Source organism: Sceloporus occidentalis, unplaced genomic scaffold (assembly GCF_023333645.1).
Source record: "Sceloporus occidentalis isolate IW3139 unplaced genomic scaffold, rSceOcc1.0.p SCAF_102, whole genome shotgun sequence".
In the NCBI taxonomy this organism is placed as follows: domain Eukaryota; kingdom Metazoa; phylum Chordata; class Lepidosauria; order Squamata; family Phrynosomatidae; genus Sceloporus; species Sceloporus occidentalis.
The window spans coordinates 2996378-3022245 of NW_028317082.1; the positions used below are offsets into that span (position 1 = coordinate 2996378).

The 25868-nt window shown below is 39.5% G+C and overlaps 11 non-coding genes across 11 annotated transcripts; 4 read left to right on the plus strand and 7 right to left on the minus strand.

The window, feature by feature from the left end:
• The first annotated feature begins 245 nt into the window (after positions 1 to 245).
• TRNAR-UCG (transfer RNA arginine (anticodon UCG)) lies at positions 246 to 318 on the plus strand. The gene has a single exon. It is a non-coding gene; the product is annotated as a tRNA-Arg (tRNA).
• A 782-nt stretch (positions 319 to 1100) lies between these two features.
• Positions 1101 to 1211, minus strand: TRNAL-CAA (transfer RNA leucine (anticodon CAA)). Its single transcript has 2 exons — positions 1174 to 1211; positions 1101 to 1146 (listed from the first exon to the last, which is right to left on the minus strand). It is a non-coding gene; the product is annotated as a tRNA-Leu (tRNA).
• Positions 1212 to 2114: 903 nt separating this feature from the next.
• TRNAR-UCU (transfer RNA arginine (anticodon UCU)) lies at positions 2115 to 2201 on the minus strand. Its single transcript is given in 2 exon segments — positions 2115 to 2150; positions 2165 to 2201. It is a non-coding gene; the product is annotated as a tRNA-Arg (tRNA).
• Positions 2202 to 2448: 247 nt separating this feature from the next.
• TRNAR-UCG (transfer RNA arginine (anticodon UCG)) lies at positions 2449 to 2521 on the plus strand. The gene has a single exon. It is a non-coding gene; the product is annotated as a tRNA-Arg (tRNA).
• A 655-nt stretch (positions 2522 to 3176) lies between these two features.
• On the minus strand, positions 3177 to 3287 carry TRNAL-CAA (transfer RNA leucine (anticodon CAA)). Its single transcript has 2 exons — positions 3250 to 3287; positions 3177 to 3222 (listed from the first exon to the last, which is right to left on the minus strand). It is a non-coding gene; the product is annotated as a tRNA-Leu (tRNA).
• A 903-nt stretch (positions 3288 to 4190) lies between these two features.
• Positions 4191 to 4277, minus strand: TRNAK-UUU (transfer RNA lysine (anticodon UUU)). Its single transcript is given in 2 exon segments — positions 4191 to 4226; positions 4241 to 4277. It is a non-coding gene; the product is annotated as a tRNA-Lys (tRNA).
• A 247-nt stretch (positions 4278 to 4524) lies between these two features.
• TRNAQ-UUG (transfer RNA glutamine (anticodon UUG)) lies at positions 4525 to 4597 on the plus strand. The gene has a single exon. It is a non-coding gene; the product is annotated as a tRNA-Gln (tRNA).
• Positions 4598 to 12308: 7711 nt separating this feature from the next.
• TRNAL-CAA (transfer RNA leucine (anticodon CAA)) lies at positions 12309 to 12419 on the minus strand. Its single transcript has 2 exons — positions 12382 to 12419; positions 12309 to 12354 (listed from the first exon to the last, which is right to left on the minus strand). It is a non-coding gene; the product is annotated as a tRNA-Leu (tRNA).
• An 872-nt stretch (positions 12420 to 13291) lies between these two features.
• TRNAI-UAU (transfer RNA isoleucine (anticodon UAU)) lies at positions 13292 to 13378 on the minus strand. Its single transcript is given in 2 exon segments — positions 13292 to 13327; positions 13342 to 13378. It is a non-coding gene; the product is annotated as a tRNA-Ile (tRNA).
• Positions 13379 to 13625: 247 nt separating this feature from the next.
• TRNAR-UCG (transfer RNA arginine (anticodon UCG)) lies at positions 13626 to 13698 on the plus strand. Its single transcript has one exon. It is a non-coding gene; the product is annotated as a tRNA-Arg (tRNA).
• Positions 13699 to 15496: 1798 nt separating this feature from the next.
• On the minus strand, positions 15497 to 15583 carry TRNAR-UCU (transfer RNA arginine (anticodon UCU)). The gene is given in 2 exon segments: positions 15497 to 15532; positions 15547 to 15583. It is a non-coding gene; the product is annotated as a tRNA-Arg (tRNA).
• Positions 15584 to 25868: the final 10285 nt, after the last annotated feature.

The following is a 25868-nucleotide window of genomic DNA, read 5'->3' on the forward strand; positions in this document are numbered from 1 at the left end:
AATATGTAGGCAGAAAACGTCATGAAACCACCTATCTGACTCACGCATAATCCTTCGTACATAGATGTTTCAAATGCATTAGTCGTTTCTGTGTCCTATGTTTGTCTGTGTGTTCTTAATTAACATCAGTCAGAGGAAGGACAGTGGTCATAAAAAGCATATTGTGGCATGTGAAGTAAAGGAAATATAGTTATGTTTCTGTATGAGAAACGTATCCACACATTTTTTCGCAAGCTTTACATGCAGACCGCGTGGCGTAATGGGTAAGGCGTCTGACTTCGGATCAGAAGATTGAGGGTTCAAGTCCCTTCGTGGTCGCAGTTGCTGGAGTTTTGGTTTTGTTGTTCTTTAGAGTTCTTACATATCAATGAATGTCAGGCAAGTGGAAACTAAGATTTCAACAGTTTCTTTCCATGTTACGTGTCACCCAAGATTTTTAGTCCCTCTTGGTATGAAAGGCAGACATGTCAAAACTAAGATTTCAAGTGTTTTTTTTCAATGTGCCATATGATCACCGAATGTAACCCCATCTTGGCCTACACGGTACCTCTACGGATAGTGCGTTGTTGCGAGATTTGATTCAATCAAAGTTGTCTGCAATTTACTCTTTCAAAAACTTTGAGCAAACATTAATTCTTTTTCCAACTATTGTTATGAAGACTTTGGTTTAAAGCGGCTCCATAAGAGTCACAGGCACCCTTGATTTTCTGTTGTACACTTCCTAATCTCTTTCCCCCAAGAAATCTATGTGACAGCTATTGGAAAGTATCTACACCTGGGTCGTTATTTTCAACTTTTTCGGTATGTCTTGTCTCCAAAGTGCGGAATAAGACTATCTCTTTCTGTCCAGACCTCGTGGCTTAATGGGTAAGGTGTCTGCCTTTGGATTGGAAGATTGTGGATTTGAGTTGTCTTGAGGTTGCTGGTGGTTTAGATCCCCAGGTTACTGTTCTTTTGAGTCTAGAGATTGTACATTGCTGTCTTATGTTATGAAATCAATGTCTTCTGCAATGTGCTCTTTCAACGCTTAAATTCAATCTTGGATTCTTTCTCAAAAAATTGTTGAATTAAACGAAGCTCAAAGCACAAAAAGAGATGACTGTCAGAAGTGGGAATTGAACCCACGCCTCCACATGGAGGCCAGAAGACCCTCACAGAGAGAAGATAGCATTACTTGAGTCTGGCGCCTTAGACCACTCGGCCATCCTGACAAGCTACTGCTGCTATGAAAGAAGATATTTTTTTTACATGGTTTCAAGGCAAGGGACTAGCTCTTAGGGGACCTTTTGCCACTGCATTGGTTTAAAGTGGCTTCATTAGAGTCACAGGGTAAGCAGACTTGAGATCCTGCATGTGAAGGCTAAGATTTCACATGTGTTTTTTGATGTGCCATATGACCACCAAACTTATCGCCCTCTGGGCATGCAGGGTTCTTCTACGTATTGTGCGTTGCCTACACCTTTAATGAAATCAAAGTTGATTGCGATGTACTGTTTCAAACACTTAAAGGCAAACTTTAATTCTTTCTCCAACTATTGTTATGAAGACTTTGGCTCCAAGTGGCTCCATAAGAGTCACAGGGCACCCTTGATTTTCTGTTGTACATTTCCTAATCTTTTTGCCCAAAGAAATCTATGTGATCATCCTTTGTATAATGTGCCACAGGGCCCACTACTGAAACACATTTCACACTAGAGTAAAATCTGTAAATTGTATTACAGACATTTTTCAGAGACAATTTGTGGATATTGCAACCTAAAACTAAACAAGCACATCAAATGCAGTCAACCACTGGAAAAAAAACACCACTCTAGTGGGACTCGAACCCACAACCTTTGAATATTGGCATTATTTTCGCATCAAAACGTTAATCTTACAAACGGAGCGCTAAACTGCTTTCCACACTTGTGTTCGATAGTTCTATTGTTTCAGATTACCATAATTTCTCACAGACAAATTGTGGATATTTGGAAATACAATTTAATGCTTCAATTAAAATCTGTCAGATTAAGATCTGTCAATAGTATTACAGAAATTTTTCAGAGACACTTTGTGGATATTGCAACTTACAACTAAACAAGAACATCAAATGCAGTCAACCACTGGAAAAATAATAACTCTGGTGGGACTCGAACCCACAACCTTTGAATGCCTTGCCAAGCGCTAGAAGTCCAATGCGCTATCCATTGCGCCACAGAGCCTCAATATGTAGACTGGAAACGTCATGAAACCACCTATCTGACTCACGCATAATCCTTCGTACATAGATGTTTCAAATGCATTAGTCGTTTCTGTGTCCTATGTTTGTCTGCGTGTTCTTAATTAACATCTGTCAGAGGAAGGACAGTGGTCATAAAAAGCATATTGTGGCATGTGAAGTAAAGGAAATATAGTTATGTTTCTCTATGAGAAACGTATCCACACATTTTTTCGCAAACTTTACATGCAGACCGCGTGGCCTAATGGATAAGGCGTCTGACTTCGGATCGGGAGATTGAGGGTTCAAGTCCCTTCGTGGTCGGAGTTGCTGGAGTTTTGGTTTTGTTGTTCTTTAGAGTTCTTCCATATCAATGAATGTCAGGCAAGTGGAAACTAAGATTTCAACAGTTTCTTTCCATGTTACATGTCACCCAAGATTTTTAGTCCCTCTTGGTATGGAAGGCAGACATGTCAAAACTGAGATTTCAAGTGTTTTTTTTCAATGTGCCATATGATCACGAATGTAACCCCATCTTGGCCTACACGGTACCTCTACGGATAGTGCGTTTTTGCGAGATTTGATTCAATCAAAGTTGTCTGCAATTTACTCTTTCAAAAACTTTGAGCAAACATTAATTCTTTTTCCAACTATTGTTATGAAGACTTTGGTTTAAAGCGGCTCCATAAGAGTCACAGGCACCCTTGATTTTCTGTTGTACACTTCCTAATCTCTTTCCCCCAAGAAATCTATGTGACAGCTATTGGAAAGTATCTACACCTGGGTCGTTATTTTCAACTCTTTCGGTATGTCTTGTCTCCAAAGTGCGGAATAAGACTATTGCTTTCTGTCCAGACCTCGTGGCTTAATGGGTAAGGTGTCTGACTTTGGATTGGAAAATTGCAGCTTTGAGTTGTCTTGAGGTTGCTGGTGGTTTAGATCCCCAGGTTACTGTGCTCAAAGCACAAAAAGAGATGACTGTCAGAAGTGGGATTTGAACCCACGCCTCCACATGGAGGCCAGAAGACCCTCACAGAGAGAAGATAGCATTACTTGAGTCTGGCGCCTTAGACCACTCGGCCATCCTGACAAGCTACTGCTGCTACGAAAGAAGATATTTTTTTTACATGGTTTCAAGGCAAGGGACTAGCTCTTAGGGGACCTTTTGCCACTGCATTGGTTTAAAGTGGCTTCATTAGAGTCACAGGGTAAGCAGACTTGAGATCCTGCATGTGAAGGCTAAGATTTCACATGTGTTTTTTGATGTGCCATATGACCACCAAACTTATCGCCCTCTGGGCATGCAGGGTTCTTCTACGTATTGTGCGTTGCCAACACCTTTAATGAAATCAAAGTTGATTGCGATGTACTGTTTCAAACACTTAAAGGCAAACTTTAATTCTTTCTCCAACTATTGTTATGAAGACTTTGGCTCCAAGTGGCTCCATAAGAGTCACAGGGCACCCTTGATTTTCTGTTGTACATTTCCTAATCTTTTTGCCCAAAGAAATCTATGTGATCATCCTTTGTATAATGTGCCACAGGGCCCACTACTGAAACACATTTCACACTAGAGTAAAATCTGTAAATTGTATTACAGACATTTTTCAGAGACAATTTGTGGATATTGCAACCTAAAACTAAACAAGCACATCAAATGCAGTCAACCACTGGAAAAAAAACACCACTCTAGTGGGACTCGAACCCACAACCTTTGAATATTGGCATTATTTTCGCATCAAAACGTTAATCTTACAAACGGAGCGCTAAACTGCTTTCCACACTTGTGTTAGATAGTTCTATTGTTTCAGATTACCATAATTTCTCACAGACAAATTGTGGATATTTGGAAATACAATTGAATGCTTCAATTAAAATCTGTCAGATTAAGATCTGTCAATAGTATTACAGAAATTTTTCAGAGACAATTTGTGGATATTGCAATTTACAACTAAACAAGAACATCAAATGCAGTCAACCACTGGAAAAACCACGACTCTGGTGGGACTCGAACCCACAACCTTTGAATGCCTTGCCAAGTGCTAAAAGTCCAATGCGCTATCCATTGCACCACAGAGCCTCGATATGTAGACCAAAAACGTCATGAATCCACCTATCTGACTCACGCATAATCCTTCGTACATAGATGTTTCAAATGCATTAGTCGTTTCTGTGTCCTATGTTTGTCTGCGTGTTCTTAATTAACATCAGTCAGAGGAAGGACAGTGGTCATAAAAAGCATATTGTGGCATGTGAAGTAAAGGAAATATAGTTATGTTTCTCTATGGGAAACGTATTCACACATTTTTTCACAATCTTTTCATGCAGACCGCGTGGCTTAATGGATAAGGTGTCTGACTTTGGATCAGAAGATTGAGGGTTCGAATCCCTTCGTGGTCGGAGTTGCTGGAGTTTTGGTTTTGTTGTTCTTTAGAGTTCTTCCATATCAATGAATGTCAGGCAAGTGGAAACTAAGATTTCAACAGTTTCTTTCCATGTTACGTGTCACCCAAGATTTTTAGTCCCTCTTGGTATGAAAGGCAGACATGTCAAAACTAAGATTTCAAGTGTTTTTTTTTCAATGTGCCATATGATCACCGAATGTAACCCCATCTTGGCCTACACGGTACCTCTACGGATAGTGCGTTGTTGCGAGATTTGATTCAATCAAAGTTGTCTGCAATTTACTCTTTCAAAAACTTTTTTTTTTTTTTTTATTAGACCACATCACATACAATATAAAGAAAAACATATATATAAGCAGAAAGTGCCGATAATAAATATAGCAGCATATGTATACATATATTCATCATTCCACTTATAAATATAGCAGCATATATGTGCAGATATTCATCATTCCACTTACAGAGAATGGAACAAGTATTTCTACTTTGTATATATAAGTTATTGATGCGTCTAAAATTGCAATATAAAACATATACAACACAATTAGACCGGGATTACAGCAAAACTTCCCAGTCTATACCCCACAACGAGAAGAAGAAGAAAAACAAAAAAAACCACAAGAAAAAAAGAATCACCAACAAACCATCCATACAATACATTCAAACTGTCAAGCCAAGTTGATATAATCAGTATGTTTATACGTTATGTTATAAATTTGCTATCATGGGAGAATGTCAGGGTGCCGAGTCAGCCACGGTCTCCAGATGTTATGGAATTTCTGTAAACACTGGTGAGATAGAAAAAAGCCACGTTCCATCAAACATTGATGGCTGATTTGATTCACCACATGATCCAAAGAAATAGATAATGATTGTAGCCATTGTCTAGCTAAAATTATCTTCGTGGCTAGCAAGCATTGTACTATAAAAGCCCTTTGGTTAAATCGAAATCCGTTTAAATCAAAATGTAGTAGGGCTCTTCGCATAGTAGGTGCTATGTTTTGATTTAAAGTATCAGAAATGAGCTTAAATATATCTTGCCAAATACTTTGGATCTGTGGGCATTCCCACCAGATATGGGAGAATGATCCTAAAGAAGAACGGCATCTCCAACAGAGAGGGGACGCATTATAATAAAATTTACACTGTTTCACCGGGGTTATATACCATCTCCACATTATCTTGTAATGCAGTTCAATGATGTTGAGGCAATGCGAAATTTTATTAATTTCAAATAAACTACCAATCCATATATTTAAATCTATCAGACACTTTAAGTCTGATTGCCATGATTTTAATGCAATATGAACAAGGGGAGTTTCTATTTCTTCAAGCAGTATATACCACTTTTTTAGGCTTTTTAGAATAATTTCTGTAGAAAACATATCGCAGATCTTTTGACTCAAAATAGATGAGGACTGCACATACAAATGAGATCTAACATAGAAAGTTACCCTAAAGACATTGAAGGACTCCAGATTGCCGAATTCAAATTCCTCTGAGAGCTGAGAGAACGTTTTTGTTTTATCCTGTATCAAAATATCTATAATCCTTTTATTCCTATAGTTGGTCCAGTTTCTCAAATTTAATTGGGAGATATTATACTGGAGAGTTTCAAGCGGAGCTGTTGAAACTATTTTATTACGGAGGCCTAATCAAGGCTTAATATACTCCCCAAACTCCATAGAACTATGGAGAGTAATTGGTAGGTTATTTCTAATTGATTTAAGCTTAAAATGATGTAGCCAAAGTATGCATTCCAGATTTGAGAAGCCTGTCAGCTCTTGCTCAATCACAAACCAATCTAACAACGGGAGCCTGACCGGAATCATTTGAAGAAGATATAACCATTTGGGGACTATATAGGATCTAATGACATTCATTCTACCAAGCCAAGAAATAAAAAGGCCTTTCCACTCTTTAATTTGCTTAATCAATTCATCTCGTAATTTACTAAAGTTAACTTCTATAATTTCCGAAATCTTGATTGGGATTACAACCCCCAGGTAGTCGATTTTATCGGTCGCCCAAGAGAATTCGAAGGATTCCTCAATGCTAGTTTTTGATGAAGCCGAGATATTCATCATTACAGCTTGTGTTTTTGTGATATTCAATTTATAATTCGAGAACCTGCTAAATAAATTAATTTCGGCCATCAAATGATCAACTGAATTTAACGGATCATACAGAGATAGTAATATGTCATCCGCGTATAGACAAAGTTTATTTTCCAAATCACCAATTCTTATTCCTTTAATGCTTTTATTGAGTCTAATTCTCGAAGCTAATGGTTCTAATGTGAGAATATATAGCAAAGGTGCCAATGGGCAACCTTGTCGAGTCCCGTTATTTAATCTAAAACGTTCCGATTTAAAGCCTTGACCAACTACCATTGCGGTTGGTGTTGTATACAACGCCATAACAGCTCGAATAAAGCCTTCACCAAAGCCATAAGACCTCAATGTCTGTTCTAAGAAGGTCCAGTTAACCCGGTCAAAGGCCTTTTCCGCGTCCAAAGCCAAGAGGATTGATGGAATTTCATGAGTGGTTACATATTCTACTATGTCAATAATCTTACGGACATTATCACTAGATTGTCTTCCTTTTATAAAGCCAGACTGATCTCTACAAATTAACTGTGGGCACAATGGTTTTAAACGGGCAGCTAGTATTGAAGAGTATATTTTAGTATCCAAATCAATCAAAGAGATTGGCCTATAATCGGACACTTTCAAGCACTCTTTCCCAGCTTTAGGTATAGGAAGAATAATAGCCTCCAACATGCCATTAGGAAAGGACTTATTTGCGCTGATTTCGTTGAACATACTTGTTAGGTGCGGAACTATCAATTTGGACAGTTTTTTATAAAACAGTGCTGTATATCCGTCGGGACCAGGAGCTTTACGTACTTTTAGTTTTTTTATCGCTACATTTACTTCACTCTCCAAAAAGGGAGCGTCCAATTGTTCTATCAATGTATCAGTCAACTTCGGCAATCTGGAGTCCTGCAGATATTGTCTCATCTGTACATCATCTTGGGATTGACCTACAATATTATACAGGGATGTATAAAGCTTACCAAAAGATGTCCCAATATTATCAGGACTAGAAATATATTTATCCCCATCTATAAGTTTAAGAATTCGATTTTTTAAATTTCTATTTTTTAATTGGTTGGTAAGCTGTTTCTCTGCCCGGTTCCCAGCGTAGTAGAATTTTTGCTTTAACTTAATCAAATTATAATTTGCTTTACTTATTAAACGGTCCTCAATTTCTTTTTTGATTTTAATCATATTCATAATGTCTTGTTCTCCATGAGATTGACCGCACTTCCTTTTTAAATTACTCAATGAAATATATAGATCAGACAATTTTTCTTTTCCTTTTTTCCTATTATATGCATCTTTTTTAATTAAATATCCTCTCAAGACACATTTATAAGCGCACCAGATATTACCCAGACTCACATTATGCGTCAAATTCTCAAGAAAAAACTGAGTGGTCGTCTGGGAAATGTAATCAAGAGAATCCTTACAGCCTAATGATGATTCATTTATCCAAGGGCGTAAAGTCAAATGAAATTTCTTTTCTATTTCCAGACAAACTGGATCATGATCTGTCCAGGCTGCATTTCCTATACTAATGCGCTTACAATCTGAAATCACGTTCGCTGTAGTTAATATAAGATCTATACGTGAAAAAGTCTTATGTCGACCCGAAAAAAAGGTATAATCTTTGTCTGCCGGTCTCAACGTCCTCCAAATGTCATAGAGTTTATATTTACCAAGAGTAATACTGAAAGCATTAGATAAATTAACTTGATTTCTGTTAGGAGTTCTACCTCGGGGACTGGGAGTGTCCAATACTGCATCAGGAGCACAATTAAAGTCCCCCATACACAAAAAGGTTCCCTGGGTATATTTCTGAATTTTTTGTAGTGTGCCATTTAAGAAATGGTTCTGTTTATAATTAGGTGCATATATATTCAAAATAGAAAATAATCTCTCGTCTAATTTACACACTATGAAAACATCTAGCGTGAGAATCCTTCTGCTTATAGATCAACTCAACTTTAATTTTATTTGAGATTAGGATAGCTACACCTCGCTTTTTCCTGCTAGGTAACGATGAATGTTCAAGCACCATATATCTTTTATTGTTCAGTCTGTAGATATCTGCATTTTTCAAATGTGTTTCTTGGATGCAACATATGTCTATATGATGATTATTTATATAATTGAATAGCGAATATCTTTTATGAGGCAGATTTAAACCTTGAACATTCAACAAAATAATCTTAAATAGATCTTCCATGTTTCGGATGGTTATTATAACTAACATAAACCTGATAAGGCTTGACACCCTCACAATCCATACATCCTACATCCACACACAAATAACACAATTTACAAAAATTAATGGAAGCCCAAATACTATCCAAACATCGGAGAAAAAAACCCAACATTCTCCCAGGACATAGTAACTCCAACTTGTTGAGGAGCTATACGGGAACTAATCTATATTGAGGAAAGAATAATAAATAGACCAAATGGGTGAGGGGGGAAAAAAAAACAAAAAAAAAACCAAAAAAAAAAAATAAACAAATTAAAAACAACTAGTGTATTTGGCAGTTAATCATATTAATCTTGTCTATGCCAAAATTAATCCTAAGTGATCAATAAAGATATCTTAGGGAAATAAGATCCCGTAAAAATATAAAAGATTTAAGTTCTAAGTATAATTATGTGTTAAGTGGCATATATCGTGAAATTAGAAACACCATACTCCAAATGGTAAAATGCTTTATATCTAATTAAATTTTTTTTTTAAACTAAGTGTGGATTAAATTATATCATTATTGCATATGTACATACCCTTCAAATCCATTAATTCACCAATACCTGTAGTTTAATAATAGCACAAGTGAATATTCCTCCTACACTCCTTCAAAAACCATATAATATGAGATTACACCTATATAATTTTGTTTAAATAACACACACTAAAAAAAAATAAACCCCCCCCCCAGAAGTCGCGCATCCGCGAGATTATTATTGCAAACCATGTACTACATTTCCTTTAAGCCAACTCCTAGCTTCATCAACCGTTGATAGCTTAACTGGTTGATGCTGAGCGGACATAATAAACAATTTTACTGGGAATCCCCACGAGTATCTAATATTTTGCTCTCTCAAAATCTTGGTCACTTCTTTAAATTCAAATCTCTTTTGTCTAGTAAATAGAGAGAGATCTTGAAAGAACATTAAGTTTTGAAATTTATCTACTTTCGGAACATATTTACTTGTTGCCAATAATATTTTGTATCGTATAAAGAAAGTTGAGAAGCGAATAATTATATCTCTGGGTTTTCCTTCAGCAAGAGTCTTTGGTTTTAACGTTCTGTGTACACGTTCAATCATATCGTCTCTATCAACATCACGGATGCCCATATCTAAAAACAATTCTTTCAAATACGTTCTGATAGAGTCCTGCTTAATATCCTCCGAAATGCCATGTATCCTTAAGTTCTTCCTGCGTGTGCGATCCTCGGCGTCATTTAATTTTTGTTCCAGGTTTCTTATGATGTTCTCTTTATGGTTAAGGTCATCTTTAATTGATTTTAACTCTAATTCAAGAAACTCATTCTTTTGCATAATTAGATTGAAACATTCTTGCGTTTTTTTAAATTCACTTTTCCACTCCATGTTCACTTTCATGAGTTCATCTTTAAATGAGTTCAGCTGAGATTCCATACATAATTGCAAATATTCTTTGGTAATCATTTGAGTAGATTGTGCTGCAGGACTTAAAGAGTGTCTTCCAATTTCATCAATAGTGGAATCAGATAAGCACACAGATTCCTCCATTTTCCTATGAACCTGGGGTGAAAATAGCATAGAAATCTTTTTTTCTTTTTTTTGGTCTAGATCTCTTTTCTCTCTTTTTTTTGATTTTGGATCCTCTCTTTTTGACGCCATCGTGTCCTCTTTATTATTGTAAATATCGAAATAAACAAATAAAAAGATTATGACTATATTTTTTTTCTTTTTTTTTTTCTTTTTCTTTTTTACTTTTTTTTCCTCTCCTTTTCCTTATTTTTTTTTTTTTCTTTCTTTTTTTTTCTTCTTATAACCACAGTTCAAGTATTGAGTGATAATCAAAATTTTATAAATTCATTAGTGAAGTATGTGTCAAAATTCATTAGTGAAGTATGTGTCAAAATATGAATCAAAATATATGATCCCAAAATCAATAATTTATATATAGACCATGATCCACTAGTTGATTAGAATCACAGAGACAAATCAAATTTCACCTCCTTCCAAGCTTGATTAGATTAAGGTGTCCTATTCCAGCATAATTATAATAATTAATAATTTAAATTAGATTTCAACATGATTAGAAGACGCAAGCCGTATCACGTAGTGGAGATAAACTGGATCAGTTAATTCCATCCAAATCTGAATTCATGTGTATAGATAATGGGTTGATAACATAATTGATAGCATGATTGATCGCATGATTGGTAAAGTTGAATTCATATAAAGGGATCAATTTTCTTACTCCTGTGTAGCTTGATTAAATTATAAAGTCTGTTTTCCAACATGATTAAGTTATAAAGTCTGTTTCCAACATGATTATAGTACTTTCAATATATTAGTATAAACATACATTTTTTCCCTTTTCCTTTTCTTTTTTCAATGGAAATATCCCTAGATCTGTTACCAAATTAGAATGTCCTCCACCATCATGATTGTAATATAGACAGGTTCCAAAAAATAATTCCAATCTTGATCCAAAAATAAATAAATAAATAAATAAATAGAAAGTACTTTTGACGATTTCCAGGAACTCTGAAGATCCCACTCGGACACCTGCCACAGCTCCTCAGGATCAAAAATCTGTAGCGTGTTTTCCCGCCAAATATTAGATTTCTCTCGGTCTCATTCCAGCTTCCAGCATAACGGCAACATAGCCGAGTCCTTCAATATGGAGCATCAATCGGTAGCTGCCACACCTCAGGATGTTCTCCCGGGGTTGCTGCAACCGAAGTACTTCCAAGGAAGCCGGGGGAAGAAACCGTACGCTAGCCACACGCTGAGAGTTCGCAGCAAGATCGTCAGGCATACCGGGGAGGCAGATCGCAGGACGCCATCACCTGAAGTTCATCCCGCACGCTCCAACGCTCCACCCCGTGAGGGTCTCACGTCATCACACCACCGTCCAGTTTTTTTTATCTTCTTTTTCCAACTATTGTTATGAAGACTTTGGCTCAAAGCGGCTCCATAAGAGTCACAGGCACCCTTGATTTTCTGTTGTACACTTCCTAATCTCTTTCCCCCAAGAAATCTATGTGACAGCTATTGGAAAGTATCTACACCTGGGTCGTTATTTTCACCTCTTTCGGTATGTCTTGTCTCCAAAGTGCGGAATAAGACTCTCGCGTTCCTTCCAGACCTCGTTGCTTAATGGGTAAGGTGTCTGACTTTGGATTGGAAGATTGCGGATTTGAGTTGTCTTGAGGTTGCTGGTGATTTAGATCCCCAGGTTACTGTTCTTTTGAGTCCAGAGATTGTACATTGCTGTCTTATGTTATGAAATCAATGTCTTCTGCAATGTACTCTTTCAACGCTTAAATTCAATCTTGGATTCTTTCTCAAAAAATTGTTGAATTAAACGAAGCTCAAAGCACAAAAAGAGATGACTGTCAGAAGTGGGATTTGAACCCACGCCTCCACATGGAGACCAGAAGACCCTCACAGAGAGAAGATAGCATTACTTGAGTCTGGCACCTTAGACCACTGGGCCATCCTGACAAGCTACTGCTGCTACGAAAGAAGATATTTTTTTTACATGGTTTCAAGGCAAGGGACTAGCTCTTAGGGGACCTTTTGCCACTGCATTGGTTTAAAGTGGCTTCATTAGAGTCACAGGGTAAGCAGACTTGAGATCCTGCATGTGAAGGCTAAGATTTCACATGTGTTTTTTGATGTGCCATATGTCCACCAAACATATCGCCGCCTGGGCATGCAGGGTTCTTCTACGTATTGAGCGTTGCGATGTACTGTTTCAAACACTTAAAAGCAAACTTTAATTCTTTCTCCAACTATTGTTATGAAGACTTTGGCTCCAAGTGGCTCCATAAGAGTCACAGGGCACCTTTGATTTTCTGTTGTACATTTCCTAATCTTTCTGCCCAAAGAAATCTATGTGATCATCCTTTGTATAATGTGCCACAGGGCCCACTACTGAAACACATTTCACACTAGAGTAAAATCTGTCAATTGTATTACAGACATTTTTCAGAGACAATTTGTGGATATTGCAACCTAAAACTAAACAAGCACATCAAATGCAGTCAACCACTGGAAAAAAAACACCACTCTAGTGGGACTCGAACCCACAACCTTTGAATATTGGCATTATTTTGGCATCAAAACTTTAATCTTACAAACGGAGCGCTAAACTGCTTTCCACACTTGTGTTAGATAGTTCTATTGTTTCAGATTACCATAATTTCTCACAGACAAATTGTGGATATTTGGAAATACAATTTAATGCTTCAATTAAAATCTGTCAGATTAAGATCTGTCAATAGTATTACAGAAATTTTTCAGAGACAATTTGTGGATATTGCAACTTACAACTAAACAAGAACATCAAATGCAGTCAACCACTGGAAAAATAATAACTCAGTTGGGACTCGAACCCACAACCTTTGAATGCTTTGCCAAGCGCTATAAGTCCAATGCGCTATCCATTGCGCCACAGAGCCTCGCTATGTAGACAGAAAACGTCATGAAACCACCTATCTGACTCACGCATAATCCTTCGTACATAGATGTTTCGAATGCATTAGTCGTTTCTGTGTCCTATGTTTGTCTGCGTGTTCTTAATTAACATCAGTCAGAGGAAGGACAGTGGTCATAAAAAGCATATTGTGGCATGTGAAGTAAAGGAAATATAGTTATGTTTCTCTATGAGAAACGTATCCACACATTTTTTCGCAAACTTTACATGTAGACTGCGTGGCCTAATGGATATGGCGTCTGACTTCGGATCAGAAGATTGAGGGTTCGAGTCCCTTCGTGGTCAGAGTTGCTAGAGTTTTGGTTTTGTTGTTCTTTAGAGTTCTTCCATATCAATGAATGTCAGGCAAGTGGAAACTAAGATTTCAACAGTTTCTTTCCATGTTACGTGTCACCGAAGATTTTTAGTCCCTCTTGGTATGAAAGGCAGACATGTCAAAACTAAGATTTCAAGTGTTTTTTTTCAATGTGCCATATGATCACCGAATGTAACCCAATCTTGGCCTACACGGTACCTCTACGGATAGTGCGTTGTTGCGAGATTTGATTCAATCAAAGTTGTCTGCAATTTACTCTTTCAAAAACTTTGAGCAAACATTAATTCTTTTTCCAACTATTGTTATGAAGACTTTGGCTCAAAGCGGCTCCATAAGAGTCACAGGCACCCTTGATTTTCTGTTGTACACTTCCTAATCTATTTCCCCCAAGAAATCTATGTGACAGCTATTGGAAAGTATCTACACCTGGGTCGTTATTTTCAACTCTTTCGGTATGTCTTGTCTCCAAAGTGCGGAATAAGACTATCGCTTTCTGTCCAGACCTCGTGGCTTAATGGGTAAGGTGTCTGACTTTAGATTGGAAGATTGCGCGTTTGAGTTGTCTTGAGGTTGCTGGTGGTTTAGATCCCCAGGTTACTGTTCTTTTGAGTCTAGAGATTGTACATTGCTGTCTTATGTTATGAAATCAATGTCTTCTGCAATGTACTCTTTCAACGCTTAAATTCAATCTTGGATTCTTTCTCAAAAAATTGTTGAATTAAATGAAGCTCAAAGCACAAAAAGAGATGACTGCCAGAAGTGGGATTTGAAACCACACCTCCACATGGAGACGAGAAGACCCTCACAAAGAGAATACAGCATTACTTGAATCTGGCGCCTTAGACCACTCGGCCATCCTGACAAACTACTGCTGCTATGAATATTTTTTTTACATGGTTTCAAGGCAAGGGACTAGCTCTTAGGGGACCTTTTGCCACTGCATTGGTTTAAAGTGGCTTCATTAGAGTCACAGGGTAAGCAGACTTGAGATCCTGCTTGTGAAGGCTAAGATTTCACATGTGTTTTTTGATGTGCCATATGACCACCAAACTTATCGCCCTCTGGGCATGCAGGGTTCTTCTACGTATTGTGCGTTGCCAACACCTTTAATGAAATCAAAGTTGATTGCGATGTACTGTTTCAAACACTAAAAAAGAAAGGCAAACTTTAATTCTTTCTCCAACTATTGTTATGAAGACTTTGGCTCCAAGTGGCTCCATAAGAGTCACAGGGCACCCTTGATTTTCTGTTGTACATTTCCTAATCTTTTTGCCCAAAGAAATCTATGTGATCATCCATTGTATAATGTGCCACAGGGCCCACTACTGAAACACATTTCACACTAGAGTAAAATCTGTCAATTGTATTACAGACATTTTTCAGAGACAATTTGTGGATATTGCAACCTAAAACTAAACAAGCACATCAAATGTAGTCAACCATTGGAAAAAAAACACACGACTCTAGTGGGTCTCGAACCCACAACCTTTGAATATTGGCATTATTTTCGCATCAAAACTTTAATCTTACAAACGGAGCGCTAAACTGCTTTCCACACTTGTGTTAGATCGTTCTATTGTTTCAGATTACCATAATTTCTCACAGACAAATTGTGGATATTTGGAAATACAATTTAATCTTTCAATTAAAATCTGTCACCTTAAGATCTGTCAATAGTATTACAGAAATTTTTCAGAGGCAATTTGTGGATATTGCAATTTATAACTAAACAAGAACATCAAATGCAGTCAACCACTGGAAAAACCACAACTCTGGTGGGACTCGAACCCACAACCTTTGGATGCCTTGTTAAGTGCTAGAAGTCTAATGCACTCTCCATTGCGCCACAGAGCCTAGATATGGAAGCAGAAAACGTCATGAAACCACCTATCTGACTCACGCATAGTCCTTCGTACATAGATGTTTCAAATGCATTAGTCGTTTCTGTGTCCTATGTTTGTCTGCGTGTTCTTATTTAACATCAGTCAGGATAAGAGTGATGACGTAGTCACGTAACTACGTACGTTTGAGGCGTGCTGATGGGCCGGCGGATGGTGAAGGGGCAGCATGGCTAGCGCGGAAGTACCGTAATCCCAAACGCCGACCGCTGACCGCTGACCGCCGACCGCCGACCGCCGAATGTTAAACGCCGAGCACCGAGCACCGAGCATTAAGCACCGACCGCACGCAGTGACCAGTGCTGAGCCCTGAGCTCGGGACGGCTTCAGACGACGGTGCCTTTTCTTCTCCTCCTTGATGGGGGGTGGAATGGAGACAGAGTGCTGAGTTTTGGATGTGGAGCGGTGGGGATTGCCTGGACTCCGGATGACGAACCTTTGTTTTTTGGGTTCCTGACGGTTTCCTGACGGCGGTGCTTCATCTGTTGTTTTTGGTTTTTTTTGTTTCCTACGTTTTGGCAACCAATTGCGGCGTGAGTGTTAGAAGCTGGACGCGGATGCTAAGCGTGGCAGAGTGCCAATAAAGCTCCAATAAAGTTGGAAGCGGTAACCGTGAGTTTCCTGGCTACTGGCTATTACACTCTTGATATCTCTAAATGAAATTACTAAAACCTGAATTAGCTGGACGCGGATACTAAGCGTGGCAGAGTGCCAATAAAGCTCCAATAAAGTCGGAAGCGGTAACCGTGAGTTTCCTGGCTACTGGCTATTACACTCTTGATATCTCTAAATGAAATTACTAAAACTTGAATTAAACCAACAAGAAATACATGAAACATACGAACTGTGTATATATGTATAAATATATATATATATAAATACTCCCTTTTTTTTTTTTTTTGGAAATAACATCCTATATTGCTATTGAAGATTATACCTTTCATTTTTTGAAATCTGATGTGTATGGATTTGCATATAATTTGCACTAATTCGCCTTAAATAGATTCTGGTTTAAAGGCGTAAAGATTTTTAAAGGTCTCTTCTCTATAGATAAAAGCGGGCAACGATAATGCCTCCAAAAGGTGACAAAACTGGCAAGGGTGATAAAGAGGAAAAATCTAAAATATCTGTGAAAACAAAGAAACCTCCTCCAATTAGTGCCTACTACTCTCCTAAAAGTCAAACGGATACTTCTGTCTTATCATCTAAATCGTCTCCAGATCGACTAAGTGAGATTAGTATAACCAACCTGCCAGATTATATTACAAAGACCAATTTGATGATGGCACTAGATTCTTTATATATTAAAATTAAAGCTGATTTGGACCATAATCTTAAAGAATATAAGGAAGAAATGACCCATATGAAGGTCACTTTAGCTGCTCAATCAAAAGAAATTACTATGCTACATTTGAAAATCAAACAGCTTTAATCTCAAAATGAAGTATTAAAAGCAGATTTAACAAGACAAGATCTTAAACTTGCAGACCTAGAAGACAGGTCACGCAGACAAAATCTTAAAATTCGTGGGATATCTGAAGATGTGATCGAACTGGAACCGTACTTGATGGAACTACTTTCAACATATATAGACTGTCCAAAATACGGTCCGATATTAATTGAAAGAGCCCATAGACTTCCGCTGCCTCCTAATTGGACACAAACAAATACACCTAGAGATGTTATTATCTGTTTTGCCAACTCCAGAATCAAAGAAGATCTAGTTAAAGAAATGAGAAGGAACCCTACTAAAATTGCAAAATTTGCATCCCTAACTACATATCTCGATCTTTCACGTGCAACCAGAATACACAGAAAAAAATATTTTGATATTACTACTGTCGCTCGTGTATCACTAGAGGAACTCACCGCAGGAGTTATTCTGCCCAGAAAACTGCTGAATAGGGAGAAGCCCCAACAGTGGTAATCCAGGACTTAGATGATCCCAACAGTGAGACACTCTCCGTGAACACAGGTAGCAGGTTAGTACTGAGTATGGCAAACAGGTACAGGTGAGGGTGTCAGACAAGCCGGGTCGGTACACAGGAGCAGGTTAGCAGACAAGCCGGGTCGGTACACAGGAGCAGGTTAGCAGACAAGCCGGGTCGGTACACAGGAGCAGGTTAGCAGACAAGCCGGGTCAGTACACGGGAGCAGGTTAGCAGACAAGCCGGGTCGGTACACAGGAGCAGGTTAGCAGACAAGCCGGGTCGGTACACAGGAGCAGGTAAGCAGAGGTACAAAATCACAAAGGCAAAAGGGTGGTCAAGCAGGCAAGGGTCCAAAAACAAAGATCAGCAGCAAACTCAGAGTCACAGTCAAAGACCACAACAGGGTGCCTGAGAAAGGACAGCAAGGTTTTTAAATCTGGCGCCAAACAGAAGATCCCGCCCTGAGCAGAGTCAAGGCCACGCCTCCAGACGTCCATCACGTCCACGGCACCAGCCAGAAGGAGTAGCTGCGCCCCTAGTGGACGGACCGGCGGCCGGGCAGCAGGTAAGGGAACCCCTCTGGGAACTCCTGCATAGACGGGCAGCCTTAGATCTGCTCGTCGAGGAGTTCCCGGATCCGACCCTCCTTCTCCCATGTCGGTGGTCGGTCTGTTCGCCGCCGGCACGGAGAGAACGTGTACGTCCCTCGGGTGCCCGTGCGCCGCAAGCGGTAGTCCCCTCGCCGACCACGGGTCCGGAGGGAGAAGTATCGGGTCCCCGTGATCTGCGAGCAGACCCCCGCCCGCGGCTAACAGGACCCGAGGACGTGACATTGCCCCCTCCCCGAAGGCCGGCCGAAGGCCGTAAATTCCCAGGTTTATCAGGATTTTTAGCATAAAAGGAGCGAAGTAAGGCAGGGGCATGTAAATCCGAGGACCGAACCCATGACCTTTCCTCCGGTTCCAATGAACTAAATAATGAATAGAATTTCTAACTTTCTTAGAGTCAAGAATAGATTGTACTTCATATTCAGTGTGGGAATCCACAATCACAGAACGAGGATGAGGGGTAAATTTGGAGAACCGGTTACAGGTAAGGGGTTTGAGCAGGGAAACATGAAAATCACGGGGTATTCTAAGGGAAGGGGGAAGGAACAACTCATAGGCGACAGGATTAATTTTACGAAGAATCCTGAAAGGACCGATATATCGAGGGGCAAGTTTCATGGATGGGACTTTATGTTTAATGTTTTTGGTAGATAGCCAGACTCTATCACCTGCCATAAATGAGGGACCTAAACGACGATGACGGTAAGAGTGGCGTTTGAAATTACAGCCAGCCTTATCTAAAGATTGGTGAACCTTTTCCCAAACTAACGGTAATTGTCGAATATACAGATCTACAGCAGGAACCTGGGAGTCACCGAGGTAGAGATGACGGATGATAGCCGTAATTACAGAAGAAAGGAGAAACAGCAGAGGATTCATGAACGACATTATTTCTGTCAAATTCTGCCCAGGGCAGGAGTTGAGACCAATTATTTTGGTGATCATTAATAAACAGACGTAAAAACTGTTCTAAGGTTTGATTGGTTCTTTCCGAAATACCGTTAGTTTGGGGGTGATAAGCGGAGGAAAAGGCTAAAGATATGCCCAAGGAGGCACAGAATGTTTTCCAAAATAAAGCCGTAAATTGTACCCCACGATCAGATACCACTTGCAGCGGAATGCCATGCAGACGGATAACATTGGCAACGAAAACAGGCACTAACTCTGGAGCCGAAGGTAATTTGGGAAGGGGAACGAAATGTGCCATTTTAGAAAACCGATCAACTACCACCCGAATGACAGTATTGCCCTGAGATGGCGGGAGGTCGACGATAAAGTCCATAGCTAAGTGTGTCCAGGGTCGAAGGGGAATGGGCAAAGGTTGAAGCAGGCCGGACGGCTTGGCATGAGAACCTTTGGCGATCGCGCAAGTGGTACAGGAGGCAACATAATCCATACAATCAGACCTGACATCGGGCCACCAAAACTGCCTACTCACAATCTCAACAGTACGATGGGCACAAGGGTGGCCAGTAGGTAGAGAAGCATGTGCCCAGGACAAAACATTTTCCCTTTCAGATGCAGGAACAAAAAGAGTACCCATCGGCCATTTACTATGAACCGGAACCTCAGTCTGAGCCTTAAGGATACGGGAAACCAGGGGGGAATGTAAGTGGGTGGAAACCGCAGAGATAATCCGGGACGGTGAAATAATGGGTTCGGGCTCAGACTTAGTATCCGCATCAGATACGAACTGTCTGGACAACGCATCAGCCTTAATATTCTTGGACCCTGGACGGTACGAGATAAAGAACATAAATCTAGAAAGAAACAGAGACCATCTGGCTTGCCTAGGATTAAGTCTTTTAGCATGGCTAAGATACTCAAGGTTCTTATGGTCAGTTAAAATAGTTATAGGATTTCTTGCCCCTTCCAGCAGATGTCTCCATTCTTGAAGGGCCATAACAATGCCTAACAGTTCATGATTCCCCACGTCATAATTCGTTTCAGTCGTAGAAAATTTCTTGGAAAAATAGGCACACGGATGGAGTTTAGAGTAGAAATCCCTGCGCTGTGAAAGGAAAGCTCCTACCCCCACCTCAGAAGCATCCACCTCAACAATAAAGGGTTTGGAAGCGTCAGGATGACATAATATCGGCGCAGTAGCGAAGGCATTCTTAAGTAATACGAAAGCCTGAAGAGCCTCTGCTGACCAGTGTTTACAATCAGAACCTTTTTTCGTCATATTGGTAAGAGGAGTCACAATCTTGGAAAAATTTTTAATACATTTTCTATAATAATTAGCAAAGCCCAAAAATCTCTGAAGAGGACGTAATGCTTGAGGTTGAGGCCATTCTGAGATGGCGGAAAGTTTCGCAGGGTCCATCTCAAATCCAGAGGCTGAAATTATGAAGCCCAAAAAAGAGACGCGAGGTACTTCAAATAGGCATTTCTCGAGTTTGGCGTATAATCTATTTTGACGAAGACGCTGCAGTACAATACGAACATGGGAACGATGCGACTGGAGATCCGGAGAATGAATCAAAATATCATCTAAGTAGACAATGACGAATTGAAAGGATATATCACGGAAAATGTCATTAATGAATTCCTGAAACACCGCGGGAGCATTACATAACCCAAACGGCATGACGGTGTATTCATAGTGTCCCATCCTAGTATTGAACGCCGTCTTCCACTCATCACCCTTACGAATACGAAGTAAATTATAAGCTCCACGGAGATCCAATTTGGTAAACACGGTAGAACCCCTTAAGCGATCAAATAACTCAGGAATGAGTGGGAGCGGATACTTGTTTTTAACAGTGATATTGTTCAAACCCCTATAGTCAATGCATGGTCTTAGGCCACCATCTTTCTTTTCAACAAAAAAAAATCCTGCACCAGCAGGGGAGGTCGATTTGCGAATGAACCCCCGCTTCAAATTGTCTTTGATGTAATCTTCTAGAACTTGGGATTCGGGTAAGGACAGTGGATAAGTACGCCCACGAGGGGGTAATGTGCCCGGTAAGAGTTCAATATGGCAGTCATAAGGCCTGTGGGGAGGTAACACCTCCGCTTGTTTTTTATCAAAAACATCCCGGTATTCCAGATATGCCCAGGGTATCAACGAAGCAGAAACAGATGCAATAGAGGTGTTTTTAATAATGGTAGTAGGAAGACAGTGCTGGGTACAAGCAGGGCCCCATCCTAAAATATCCCCAGTAACCCAGTTTAACGAAGGGTTATGTAAGCGTAGCCATGGAAGGCCTAAAACTACAGGACATGACGGGGATGAGATGACATGGAAAGATATAGTTTCCTGGTGCAGAATCCCGACAGAAAGTAATACTGGAGAAGTACGTTGAGTGATAAACGAGGGCTGCAACGGATGGCCATCAATGGCAGAAATGGCAATCGGGGGCAAAACCTGGAGAAGAGGCAACTTATTGAGGAGAGCAAAAGACTTGTCGATAAAGGAGCCGGCAGCCCCAGAGTCCAACATAGCAGACGAAGAGATTTTCCTTCCACTCCATTCCAACGAAACCGGAACAATAAAATTATTTTCAAAATTAGGAGCTAAATGCTGTTCTCCCAGGCAAGGCTCCTTTACTTGGACTGGGAGTGGGCATTTCCCGGTTTGTTGGTGCAAGAACGTACAAAATGACCCTTCTGCCCACAGTATAAACAAAGTCCTTGTGACCTGCGACGAGATTTCTCAGCAAGCGACAATTTAGTAGCTCCCAATTGCATGGGTTCCTCCGGAGGCACAACAGGAGGAGACGGACTCTGAGGAGAAAGGGAGCGGCGATGATAAGAAAAGGTACGTTCATATCTTTTCGCTTTGTACGACTGTCTTTCTCGGATACGGTTATCTAGTTTTAATGTCAGGGAGACAAATTCCTCAAGGTCAGAAGGTTGGTCACGGGTAGATAACTCATTCTTCAGACGCTCGGATAACCCATCATAGAAAGCTGCAATAAGGGCTTCATCAGACCAGTTAACTTCGGCTGCTAGGGTTTTAAATTCAATTGCGTAGTCCGCAACCGAACGAGAGCCTTGGACGGCGTGTAGCAAGGACAGAGAAGCGGTGGCGGCTTTCCCAGGGACGTCAAAAGTTTTCCGAAACGCCGAAATGAAGGAAGCACAGTTGTAAATCAAATGAGAGTCCTTTTCCCACAAGGGTGATGCCCAGGCTAAGGCTTTACCGGACAATAGTGAAACCAGATAACCCACTTTGGCCTTCTCAGAAGGAAACTGGTGAGGAGTGAGTTCAAATTGAATTGAACACTGGTTGAGAAACCCACGACAGGACTCAGGTTCACCACTGTAACGGGCAGGAGCCGGAAGCTTAACAGGAGCTGACATGGAAGTTGATCCAGAAGCCACGGTCGGAGAAGAAGGATTGGGTGCCGACGAAGAACCGAGCGTTGAAACAGAACTCCCGGTCCTAGGGTCTGACCTGTTGACCAAGACTTGAATGGCTCTGGCCATTTGGTCCAGAGTGTCCTGCATATCTTTAAAACGGATTTCATGGGAGTCCAACATCTGTCCATGTGACGAAAGTACCTTGTTTAACTCAGTAGGATCCATGACCCTGTTGTAATGTCGCTCGTGTATCACTAGAGGAACTCACCGCAGGAGTTATTCTGCCCAGAAAACTGCTGAATAGGGAGAAGCCCCAACAGTGGTAATCCAGGACTTAGATGATCCCAACAGTGAGACACTCTCCGTGAACACAGGTAGCAGGTAAGTACTGAGTATGGCAAACAGGTACAGGTGAGGGTGTCAGACAAGCCGGGTCGGTACACAGGAGCAGGTTAGCAGACAAGCCGGGTCGGTACACAGGAGCAGGTTAGCAGACAAGCCGGGTCGGTACACAGGAGCAGGTTAGCAGACAAGCCGGGTCAGTACACGGGAGCAGGTTAGCAGACAAGCCGGGTCGGTACACAGGAGCAGGTTAGCAGACAAGCCGGGTCGGTACACAGGAGCAGGTAAGCAGAGGTACAAAATCACAAAGGCAAAAGGGTGGTCAAGCAGGCAAGGGTCCAAAAACAAATATCAGCAGCAAACTCAGAGTCACAGGCAAAGACCACAACAGGGTGCCTGAGAAAGGACAGCAAGGTTTTTAAATCTGGCGCCAAACAGAAGATCCCGCCCTGAGCAGAGTCAAGGCCACGCCTCCAGACGTCCATCACGTCCACGGCACCAGCCAGAAGGAGTAGCTGCGCCCCTAGTGGACGGACCGGCGGCCGGGCAGCAGGTAAGGGAACCCCTCTGGGAACTCCTGCATAGACGGGCAGCCTTAGATCTGCTCGTCGAGGAGTTCCCGGATCCGACCCTCCTTCTCCCATGTCGGTGGTCGGTCTGTTCGCCGCCGGCACGGAGAGAACGTGTACGTCCCTCGGATGCCCGTGCGCCGCGAGCGGTAGTCCGCTCGCCGACCACGGGTCCGGAGGGAGAAGTATCGGGTCCCCGTGATCTGCGAGCAGACCCCCGCCCGCGGCTAACAGGACCCGAGGACGTGACTGTGACAACTACCTGTTTACGGCAAAATAATATTATTTATTCCTGGGGTTTCCCCACAAAATTGCGAATTAATTATCAAGGGAAAATCTATATTTGCAATGATCCTACACAAGCAAAGGACAATTTACTGAAATGGAATCTTACCATATAAGACTCTCTAATCTATAGAAGAAAATTTATGTTGTTTTTTATTTATTTTTTTTATTTTACATTTGTTTTTGTTTTTTTGTTGTTTTTTTTTTATGATATAAAGTATAAGATATTACCATATTATTACCTAAAATACTATTCTAATTGGGAAATATTATGATTGGTTTATTCATTGAGTTGGCAATGTACTGGTTGGAAATGATGTGTTATGTGTTATAATTTTAGTCCAGTCACTAAGCTGGCAACGTATTGGTTGGATACGATATAAATGATATAAATGGTTGATAACAATATAAAAGATATAATAGATTACTTAGAATATAGATTATCACAAATTCTTTTTTTGTTTTTTGTTTTTCTCTTAAAAATATTAGATAAAATTATGGGACTCACAGAGACTCACAGAGATATATAAGTATTGTTAATCTTTAGATAAGATATCTTCACAAAGTTAGAATTGAGATATTAGGATAGGAAAATTTAAAAGACACTAATATATACTCATGACACATTATATATATGGGTGAATAGTAATAGATTTATTAGAATAAATCACTTGAGAAGAAGGAGACTTCTATTATAGCTATTAACATAAATTTCCTTTCTGATATATATATTGACAAAAACCTATGATCATATACTAATATAGGTATATTTATATATATATATATATATATATATGTATATATTTTTTTTTTCCTTTTTTTTTTAAATTTTTTTTTTTTTTTAATTACAATATTAGATAAAATTATGGAACTCACAGAAATTCACAGAGATATATGAGTATTGTTAGTCTTTGGATAAGATACTTTCCCAAACTAGAATTGAGATATTAGGATAAGAAAATTTAAAAGACACTAATATATACTCACGACACATTAGATATATGGGTGAATAGTAATAGATTTATTAGAATAAATCACTTGAGAAGAAGGAGACTTCTATTATAGCTATTAATATAAATTTCCTTTCTGATACATATATTGACAAAAACCTATGATCATATACTAATATGGGTATATTTATATATATATATGTATATTATTTCCCCTCCTTTTTTTTTTTTTTTTTTCAGGATTAATGATATAAGATATAAGATATTATCACAAGCTATCACCTAAAATACCATCTCAAATGGGAAATATCATGATTGGCTATACTATCATGGTACTGGTTGGAAATGATATATTTTGTGTTATGATCTTGGTCTGGTTATTGAGTTGGTATGTACTGGTTGGAAATGATATATTACTGAGATGGCAATGTATTGACTTGAAATAATATAAATGGTTAATAACAATATAAAAGATGTAGATTATCACATTATTATAATTTTTTTTTTTTTTTGCTTTGCGTAATTTCATTAAATATGATATTTGGATAGATAGATATAGTTTATACTATTTTTATGGAAATAAGAGATGATTGTGCTCCTTACCTTCGTTGGCCTTAAAACACGTCCTCATTCCTTGCTGGTTTAAGGAATTTCTTCACACTAATGGCGGAAATAATGTTTTTCCTGCATAGTGTGTTGGGTTTGATTGTTTTTTTTGTTTATGAATGTTGTTGTCAGGTGTTTTCTAGTTGGAGATTGAGGGATAGGGAGCAGTGCTGGTGGAGGAGGGGAAAACAAATATTCCATGTCCCTTAAATTGATGACAATTAATGCACAGGGTTTAAATTCTCCATATAAGAGATCTTATTTGTATGACACATTAATCAAAGAGGGGATAGATATTGCATTTATTCAAGAGACACACTGGAATCAAATAATAGAAAAATCTGCTTGGAAATATCATAGATACCGACATATTTATGTATCTTCTGAAGCGGGGAGTAGCCATATTGATATCAATTAAAAATAAATTTGAGTATATACATCATGAAGCTGATAAGGAAGTGTAAAAGATTCTAACACATTTAACATCTCTTTTAACCCTAGTAATATGAAATGGACCATATATAATTATTGGTATAGGCAATAGTCAAAGATATGTAATCATTGTTCATAAATAAATGATTATTAAGATATATTAATATGTTTCAATGATAGGCTTCAAGGTTTCCTTGACCTTAAGATATG